Below are 10,705 nucleotides of genomic sequence, written 5' to 3'. Positions count from 1 at the left end.
CTAAGAGTACTTAGAACTAAGAGTACTAAGTAAGAAGCAAGTTCAGAAGCAAAGAGCAACTGTGTGGCTATGTACCCAGGAGCAGCAGAATTGGTCTTTGTTCCAACTTCTAGCCCAGGTTGAAGCCTGTAGTGGAATAAGCAGGGTAGGAATCACAGTGCAAAGGGAAACCTACAGTTCTGTCACTGACTCAGAGCTTTCCAGCAGTCTGATAGTGGCTGAGTCCAGCAACAGTGCGTTGAAACTTCCAGCAAGGAAGGTCCCCCACTCCTCTTGCTTAGATTCAAACTCAGGTCAAGAACTTGCAGAACTCAGGAAAGGATGCAACAGGTAGACTTTGTGCTGAATCAAACCATTTTGGAAGCACTGAAAGCCTTCAGGGACCCAGTCTGAGCTTCTTCTGAGATCCTAGAATAATATACATTCAGTACTCCCCAAGAAAATAGTAACAAAACTAGCCCAGACATCCCATATAGAAGTACTTAGCTTGGATCTAGCATAAAGTCCAACCAAAGCAAAGAAGTAACCTGGGAAAGTGAGCAAACATAAAAGCATCCCACCACAAAAAGCTATTATAGTAACAAGAAAACTCAAGACACAAACTCAAAATAATACAGTGATTCCAAAATATCTACAAGCAAAGTATGAAAAAAGAACACAGGCACTAGACTTCCTGGAAAAAATGAAGTAAGAGTAAAAAAAATGCAATAAAAGAGTTAAAAGATTTTTTAAAAGTATATTAATTATATAAGAACTGTAGAGGAAAAAAATTAAAAAGATTCAAAGAAATTGAAGAAAACATTGGAAAGGGAGTTAATATATTGGTACAAGATGTACAAACATCTAAGCAACAAATTCCTTGAAAATTAAAAGGGAATAAATTGAAGCTAATGATTCCATGAAACCAGAAATATTAAACCAGAGTCAAAAGGCTAAAAAAGCAGAAAAAGAATATTAAATTATGGAAAAACATGGAAAACATATAACCATAACCCCCAAAGTGTGTAGATATCATATTTCAAGAAATCATAAAAGAAAACTGTCCACATCTCTTAGAACCAGAGAAAGAGGTAGAAATAGAAAGAATCCAGTAGTCATCACCTAAAAAAACAAGATGAAAACTCCCAAATATATTATAGCCAAAATCCTGAATTTCCAGGTCAAAAAATAAAAAAGTGAAAAAAAATTGGAAGGCGCAAGAAAGAAAGAATTCAAGTATAAAGAAAGCTAAAGTCAGGATCACACATGATTGAGTAGCTACCATTACAAAAGAGCATAGAGCTTAGAATGCAATTTTCCAGAAGTCAAAGGATATACTTATAATTAAGAATAACTTATCCATGAAAACTGAGAATAATTCTACATGGGCGTGGGGGGAATTGATCTTTAATGAAAGAGAACTTCCAAGCATTCCTGATGAAAAGACCAGAGATGAATAGAAATTTAGAAGTGCAAACCTAAGTCACGAGAAATATAAAATAAACAAGAATAAACAGATCATAAGGGACTGAACAAGGCTATGTTGTTTGCATGTTAACATAGGTAGATACTATATGTGTCCCCTACGAGCACTATACTCATCAGGGGTTGGAGATTAATTATACAGAAGGCTTTGGAATTCTTCTGCCATTTCTTGATTCTCTTAAAAGAAAAATATAAATGGAGGGGAAAAGGAATACAGTGGGGAGAGGAGAAAGGAAAGGAAGGTTAAGGAAAATTATCTCACATTTTCAAGGTACACAAGTAGAAATTTATACAAACAAGCAATAAGGGGAGAGAGGTGGCAGCTGTATCTCACTCTCATCTGAATTGTTCAGAGGAAGGAAGAACACACACACACACACACACACACGTTTGCAAAACTGACACTTCTTATCCTTCAGGTCCAAATTTCTACTTTCAAAATAATTAAATAATTTGGTCATTGGAAGTGGGGGAAGGGGAGAAGTAGGCAAAAGCCTACAAAGAGCTCCTGACTGGTGGTAGTCTGCATAAGGAAAGGTTATTTTGAGATGAAGAATCTGTCCCGGAGTTATACTAATGTTTAAACAATGACAAAAATGGAATGATTTTGTAGACCAAGCGATTCTTTTACTTATACCAAGGTAATATTGAAATTACAGTGTTTTGACATGAGATTTATCCATTCTTTTGTCTACTAAAGTCACTCACAACTTACACTGGTGGAAACTTGGAGAAAGTTAAGGAATGTGTAGTTGAGATTATGCTTCTTGCAATGAATGCCATCTGTGAGAGTCTTCTGAAACAGCCCTTAGAAAACAAAAATCAATTAAATAAATATATAAAAATTAAACTCATCTATATTTTTAATGTACCTCATTGTAGTTCATTATGAAAGACCCCCATATGTTCTGTGTCATTAGTGAAACATTCTCAGTGGTGTCATGATGTAGTGTATACACATGGGGTAGAATAATGCGTTTTTCATCTCTTCTGCACGTTTCATTACAGGGTGGAGATGTAATTTTTCACTTAAGATTTTTTTTTCATATAGGAAAGAACTAGACTCAAAGCTGCACCCGTTTTTCTCTGATTTTGTCCATATTTCAGCAAATACCCATCTGTTGCAGGCAACTTTTCTTATCAGGTTTTCTTGGTGATCAAGAACTAGAGGAGGAAGGTGGCTATCACCAGTACCCTCTGACATCTAACCAGGGCGCCATTCTTTTGGAAGGAAAGAAATCCCTTTTATGTTTCTCTGACTGGTTAATAAATGTGTGGCTTGCATACCTTTTCCTTAAAGGGAGATTTTAGCTTATAGCCTGTGAGGCTAGCTGAGCTCCTTTTTGCAAAATAGTTCTCTAAGGTTTACTTTCAAGATGATCCACTGTGGTTCATATTTGCCTTTGCCTCCATGGGTATTTTATGGCTATGAGTACTCTATAACTGGAAGGTTTTGATGACCTCATTATAATTAGACCTTCCTTACTAGTTACCTAATCCTTGTGAATATTTGGGACTCTGGCAGCCCAGTGGTGAACACTATAATTCTCTTTTGATGACATGAAAGGCCATTTGTGTAGCAGCTTATAAATAGCTTCGTGTTGATCCAGTGGAATTTAGTTTTTTTAATGGAAGGGTTACGAGTCGCACAAAGGTGCAAAAGTTAAATATTTCCATGGGAAGTTCAGGTCCAGTGGTAATTACAACTCCCTCTTCTCATTTTACTTAGGGTGGGAGCTTTTGGGAGGTGGGGGAACTACTCCTCTCCATTTCTCCACAGGAGTAAAAGGCAAATGTATTTCACAGAGTTAGAACACAAAACTTTATCTAAATGACTTTGAAATGTATATCTCCCCTCCAAGCTTTCTACTCACCTTCAATACAGCCCATGTATAGTAAGTGGTTACGTCAGCTGCAATCCTAATTCCCCAATACTGCCCTTTCAATAGCCCTAATCTTGACTTGGAGGAATTCTGACTCTAAGGAAGGAAGGAAGGCATGTTATTACATGTTATTTTATTACTGAGCTCCTGCTGAGCAGAGATTGCCAAATGGGCTCAATTAAGTGTTTCTTGGGATGTGTGTTGCTGTCTAGGAAGAACTGATACTGTCATCCATATTTCATTTGCGCAGAGCAGTACAATATTTCAGTACAACCATTCACTTTGGTTGATTCCAAATGTTTTATTTAGAATCTATTTTCTTTTCGTTCACAAAGTATGTTTTTTAATCAAGTATCATCCAAGCTCTCTTCCTCTAAAGTGGGGGGGGGGGGGGAAGAAGAGGAGAAATATAAAAGAAAAAAAAGCAGGGACTCACCAGTCTTCAAGAACTGCTTGTCTACTAAGTGCTTCTTTAATAAAAAGTGGGGGAGTACTTGATATTGAACAGTCACTGCGCTCTGTTCATCATCAAACTATTGTTTGACATTAAGGCTGATGTGGACTAAGGCCACAGACCCACAGCTCAACATACATTCCACAAGCTGAAATACTCAAATGGCGATCAGAATGCAGATGATACAATGGTGGCTGTAGTTTGTTATAACAATCATGGATCAGGCAGGGAAAAGTGGGCTGGTGAGTAAGCCTCTACCCCCATCCCCATCACCCTGACTTCTACCCCCATCACCATGATCCCCACCAGACTGACCATTTTCAAGTACATATCTTATGTGTCTACTATGTATTAGATTGAACTGTGAGTTCCTTGGGAGCAGAATTTAGCACAGTGCTTGGCACATAGTAGGTCCTTAATAAATGCTTATTGATTTGTTGTCTATGTGAAAGATGCTTTTGCATGGTGATAGGGATTTTTTTTCCCTTTTGGGGAATAGGAGGAGGATGGTGGAATAGATTGAAAGACTTAGAGCATAATTCCTCTGCTACCCTGGAGAATAAATAGGCAAAGAAGAAAAAGGAAACAGAAGCAAGAAATAAAATATTCACTAGGTGTGATGCCTTCTCTCTCCAAAAGATTATCTTCTAATTCACCCTAAGTAAACAACGAGCATGTGATATTCCATGAGTGGACCAGTAATGGTGCTTCCACAGCTGTGCACATTATCTGGCAGACAGATGTTGAATTTAGGCTGGCGTTGACACAGTTGTTGTGCAAAGGGGGTGGGGTGGGGAGGAAGGAGACAGCCCATTAGCACTAATTCTTTCCTCTTTAATAGCGGGCATTGTATTTGAACCAGACCTGCTCAGTTTATCTGTTCGGCTTGGTTGACTCAGGCTCTTCTTAACTTTCCTTCCCTTTTAAGGGAGGAGCTAATCTGGTTACTTAAAGGTTTTGACCTTTGGCTGAAACCTTTGATTTTAGACCTTAAGCAAGAATACTTTCCCTTTTCCTCTTGACTCCCTAACTACCAACTGGGGACTCCATTGTTTAGGCTGAAATTAGATGATTACAAGTGATAACACCTGCTACAAGTTCATTAGATCTCATTGGCTTCACTACAGTGTCTGGCACTCGAATAGTTTCCTTGGGAGAAGATGGAGCAGGGGGCAGTGGCCCTGAAACAAGGAGTCATTTTTTCCCTGTGGTTTCTCCTACTGTAGGGACTATTATGAACAATTTGCTTCTTGACTGTAGCAGTACAGATAGCTGCACTGAAGGGCTTAGATTTCATTCTTGACTGTGGTTGCCTGGGAACTAATAGAAGTTCCCAACATTCAACATATATTTTTTAAAGTGCCTACTATGTACACAGAACTTGTCAATGCTAGGGATTTTTTAACCCTTTGTGGCATGGATAGAGGACTTGATTTGGAATTAGAAAGACCTTCATTCAGTCAGCTGGCTTTTACTGGTGAGTCAACAACCATTACTGGTGCTAGACATGGTGGTAAGTGGTGGGAATACAAAGGAAGGCAAAATTTGATCCCTTCCCTTAAGGAGCTCACATTCTAGTAGGGAGAAACATAGATGATAAATACGTATTTATTCACCTACCCATTTTCCCCTGCCTGATCTATGACTGTTATAACAAACTACTAATGCCATTGCATCATCTGGATTCTGAATACCATTAAGTATTTCAGGTTGTGGAATGTATGTTGAGCTGTGGGTCAGTGGCCTTGGTAGACATCAGCCTTAATGTACGTACAAGATAAATTGGGAGTAAAAAGGAGGTTAAATCTGAAAGGGGAGCATTAATGATAGGAGGGTAGGGAAAGGTCTCCTACAGAAGGTGAGGTTAAAGGTATGTGTTGAAGAGAGCCAGGAAAACCAGGAGTCTATAGGCCAGTGTCTTTAGATTAAAGGGTATGTGAACAGGATGAAGGTGTAAAGAAAGTGATGAGGCAAAGTTATGGGGGAATCTCTCAGCCACTGACTCACTAAATGATTCAGAGTAAGTTCCAGAACCTCCTTGTGTCTCACTCTCCTCATCTGTTAATGAGGGAGTAGGGCTAGCTGGTTTTAAAACCCTTTCAGCTCTAAGAATCCTATTTGACATTTATAGTCTTAGAGTGTCCTGAGGACGCTGAGGGATAAATAAAAGGGCTTGTCTTGAGTCACACAGCCTATTTCAGAGGAAGGGCTTAGACCTGATTCTTTCTGACTCCAAGGCCAGCTTTCTGGTCACTATACATTATATACTACACATCAGAGCATAAAAAAAAAAAAATGAAAGGCAGTTTCTTCCCTCAAGGAGTTTATATTCTATTGTGTATCCCCTTTTCATTTGAGGTCTCCTCAGAGACTTAAGGGTGACTTAAAAATGTAAACAAACTCACACACGTATTTGAATGATTTGCTCTTCTGTCACTTACCTTTTGGGGAGGACTTCAAAGAACCTCACCCTCAGGGAGACTCCATTCTCACATGAGCTGAGATCTTCAGTCCTCAATGAGTAGCATCAGAGTAAATCATAAATGAGGAACTCAGTTCATAAATGCCAGATGTAGGGATGCTGGAGTGAATGAAAGAAAGAATAAAATGATCCGGAACTGAAAAAACCTCACCAAAGAAAAGATAAGAGTCCCACTAGTGGGGTTGGCTCACTGTTTGCCATCCATCTTCTCTAATACACATGGCACATAAGTCTGTAACACTTTAGTCAGTCTATCTTTGACAAAAGAACCCCAAGTACACTATATTGTAGTAGAAAGAGCACTAAATTAGAAGGGGAGGCAGTAAACCCAAGTTCTAATGTCAGTTTTGCCACTGAATACCTGTATTACCTTTCACAAACTTTGGGGGAGGAAGGAAGAGGTGTACCTGCTACACTAATCTGCAGTACTAACATTTTCTCTGTCACTTTCTTAAGTCTAGTCAATCAAGAAAATAATAAATTAAGTCCTTACTTGTAGCTTATGCTGATTTCTGAATTCAATCTAAATTCTTCGATTGAAAATTTAAAAACAAGTTCTCCCAAGCTGACTCCACCACACTCCATGAGAAACCATTCAACTCCATTCTCTCACCTGTAAAATGAAGGGTGTGTACTACAGGAGACCTTCAGCTTGAATAGTTATCTTCTGGTAGTCATTGGGTTAAATTTTCACTGCACTTTTCCAAAACAAAAAAGTAGGAACATGAGTATACTGCCTTTATTAAAGACCACACTTCCCAGGCTATCATTTTTCCTGACTTTCCTTTTCCATCATCTATCCCAAAGTCAGTTTGTTACCTAACCCTAAAATGCGATTCTAACCCATTATTCTCATGATTTCTAGAAGACGAAGGTCCTTTCATGTTTGGAACTCCTTCAGGGTAGATGCCTAGTACTGGTATTACTCACTGAGTGAAAGGGTTAATACAGCTTAGTAACTTTTAAAATATAATTTCAAAATGTTTTCCAAACTAGTTGGACTAATTAAGAGATCCATAAACAGTACATTAGTGTGCTTGTCTTCCGACAGCTTCGTCAACATGAAACTTTTTTGTCTTTTGACATCTTTGACAATCCTCCAGATGCAAAACAAAACCTCATAGCTTTGTTAATTTATGCTTTTCTTATTGGTGATCTGGAACATTCTTTCCTATGCTTACTGATAGCTTTCATTTTCTCAGATTTTCATTAGGTAATGATGCCCATCCTAACAGAGTTATCTCTATTTGCTACTTATCTTGCATACAATAGGAACTGGACCTGTGATGGAGAATTCTCAGGTGAGGAAATTACTTATATTAATGCAGGTCAATACTATTTTTGCAATTTATATTTTTAGAGAGTTGCATAGAGCACTGCAAAGTTGAGTGACTTACTCAGGACGACTTAGCATGCCAGAGGTACAACGTGAACTCGTCTTCCTGGTCACGAGACTGGTTCTCAACGCATTATAACACACTGTGTCCTTCAGCTGTCTTTGACATCTGATCTTTACCAGGGAAATTTGTTTTAAGGATGTTTCCCATTTATGTATCTCTTCTAATTCTTTCACTTATTTAGTTCATGCAAAAGGCTTTCGGTTTGATGCAATTGAAAGTATACATTTTGCCTTCTACATTTCCTTCTATCCCTGGTTTAATTAAGTATTATTTCCAAAAGCAATGTGGTAGTACTTGATTTCACTCTCCTCTGATTGTGTGTGTGTATGTGTATACTTAGATACATATTTATATGTGTGTATATATGTATATTATATGTGTATGTATACATATATGTATATGTATGTGTGTATATGTATATTGTACATGTGTATATATGTATATTGTATATGTCTGTATGTATATGTGTGTATATGTACATTGTATACATGTGTGCATATATGTATATTGCATATATGTGCATGTATATGTATGTGTGTATATGTGTGTGTATGGGGCAGCTGGGTGGTACCACAGTGCATAGAGCAGTGGACCTGAAGTCAATAAGTTTTATCTTCCTGAATTCAATCCAACCTTAGATACTTAGTAGCTGTGTGACCCTGGGCAAGTCACTTTACCCTGTTTTGCCTCATTTTTCTCATTTGGAAAATGAACTGCAGAAGGAAATGACAAACTACGCCAGTAGCTTTGCCAAGAAAACCTTAGAGTGGGGTCACAAAGAGTCAGACACAACTGAAATGATCAAACAGCAATACACATGCATCCATGCACACATACATCATTTGTGCATGTGGAGTTTTTTGTGGTATATGGTATAAATCCTTGTAAATGTCTTTCTAGCTTTCCCAGAAATTTTTGTTAAATAGAAAAATCCTACTTCCAATAGTTAGGAATTTAGTCTTTGATTAACCAAAAGACACCATATTTTCTGGGTCTTTTTTATTAATTGTGTTCCATCAATAAACTTTGCTATTTTTAAACAGTATAAAGTAGTTTTGTTGATTGCTGCTTTATAATGTAGTTCCTCCATTCCTAATTTTTTAATTTTCTTTCTCTGTTGGGAATATATATGCGTGTGTGTGTGTATATATTTATGTATATATATGTACATGTATATATTTGTGTGTTTGCATAAATACATGTGTGTATCTCCACAGGCACAGGTATATATGTATATACCATATGTGAGTATATAAATATATGCATATATACACAGAGACACATACAGACACAAGAGTGTATCTATCTATCTATCTATATGTATATACCATATGTGTATCTATATAAATATGTACATTTATCTATAAATATATCCACATTTATAATCCAGATCAATTTTACTATTTTGTTTAGTCTACAAAATAAGCTCTTGATAGTTTGATTAATATGGTACTAAATTTATAAATTAATTTAGGTACTATCATCCTTTTTATTATATCAATATAGTCTAACCATGAATACTGAATATCTCTCCAATTAAAGAGTTTTCAAAAAGAATTATAAACCATATGAAACCATCTGAAATCAATAGTGCTAAAGTTTCACCTCACACCCAGCACACTGAAAAAGCTAGCAAAAAATAGGAATACTTCTTTTTTTAGGGATGGAGAGACGAATTGATACACTGTTGGTGAAGTTATGAATTTATTCAAACATTTTGGCTATCGGTTTGGAATGATGCAAGCAGAATGACGTAAGTGTCCATCCTCCTTAATCAACTGATCACACTAATCAGTCGTCCCCCTGCATCAAAGACAGGAACAAAAGTCTAATAAATATCTAAATATTCATAACAATACTTTTGGTGGCAACAAAGAAGTGGAAATACAGTTCTGCAGTTGCCTATCAAATAATGAATGGGCAAACAAACTATGGTATGTAAATACGATTTCTTACTGTAATTGTTCAATAAGAAATGACAATTGTGAGAAACATGGGGAAATGTGTTTGAACTATTATAGAGTGAAACCAAAAGAAAAAAATATTCTCAGTGAATACAACTTAAGTGAAAACATCACCAAAATGAAGTCATACTCTTCATAACTGAAAAACAAATGAGGGTCTCTGAGAGCAGATAATGAAACAAATCTCTTCTAAGCAGGGAGCAGGGATGGAGGGAAGAATGTTATGTGTAGCGTGTATATTTCTGCTTCCTCCTCAGAGTACAAGCTCTCTGAGGGCAGAGATTATTTCATTGTTGTCCTTGTATCTTCAGTACCTAGCACAGTGCTGGCCACATAGTAGGTCCTTAAAATTTGATCATAGGAGGACAAAGGCAGAGCTTGTAGGTCCTTTGCATGGAGGTCATGTAACCCAGCCTCCGCATTTTACAGATGAGGCCCAGAGAGGTCAGGTAATTTTGTTGAATGATTGATTAATTTTCAAATGCAGTCACTGAATCTGGTGTTTTGGGGGGATGTTTTTTGTTTAATTGTTTTTCTTTTATAAAAGGAGGGTTGAAGAGAAGAGAGAATTCCAAAAATGACTGATATAAAACAACTCAAAAAAGACCATAAAGGCATATATATTTTTAACAATAAAAATAACCACCACTGTCTGCAGCTCTAAACCAGGCCTTATCAGCTACCCTGGCAATGTATGGAGGACCCCCACTCAGGAAAACCCAGCATAGCTTTGCACATTAAGGACAAAGCCCTCTTGCTCAATTTTTCTTTAAACAATATAAAAATACCTTAACCCAATCCCCTCCATCACTTACAATTTAACACAAACCGCTCACTCTGGATTGGAGTGAGGAGCATTTTGCTTCGGGGCATGTGACAGCTTTTCCCCTTGAAATTCTAACCATCTTTGCCAATCCCCTCACCTGGCTTGCTGGAGCTTTGATAACCACACAGAAAAGCCAGGGGTCATTGGAGAGCACACGTTTAATTTGCACCCTTTGTCTTCTTGCTTGGATGGAGACAGACCACAGTGCACACATTACTCCCTTTGCAGTATG

This window comes from Notamacropus eugenii, chromosome 7 (genome assembly GCF_028372415.1).
Source record: "Notamacropus eugenii isolate mMacEug1 chromosome 7, mMacEug1.pri_v2, whole genome shotgun sequence".
In the NCBI taxonomy this organism is placed as follows: domain Eukaryota; kingdom Metazoa; phylum Chordata; class Mammalia; order Diprotodontia; family Macropodidae; genus Notamacropus; species Notamacropus eugenii.
The sequence above is the reverse complement of the archived record's forward strand: the minus strand, read 5'-3'. Positions refer to the sequence as shown.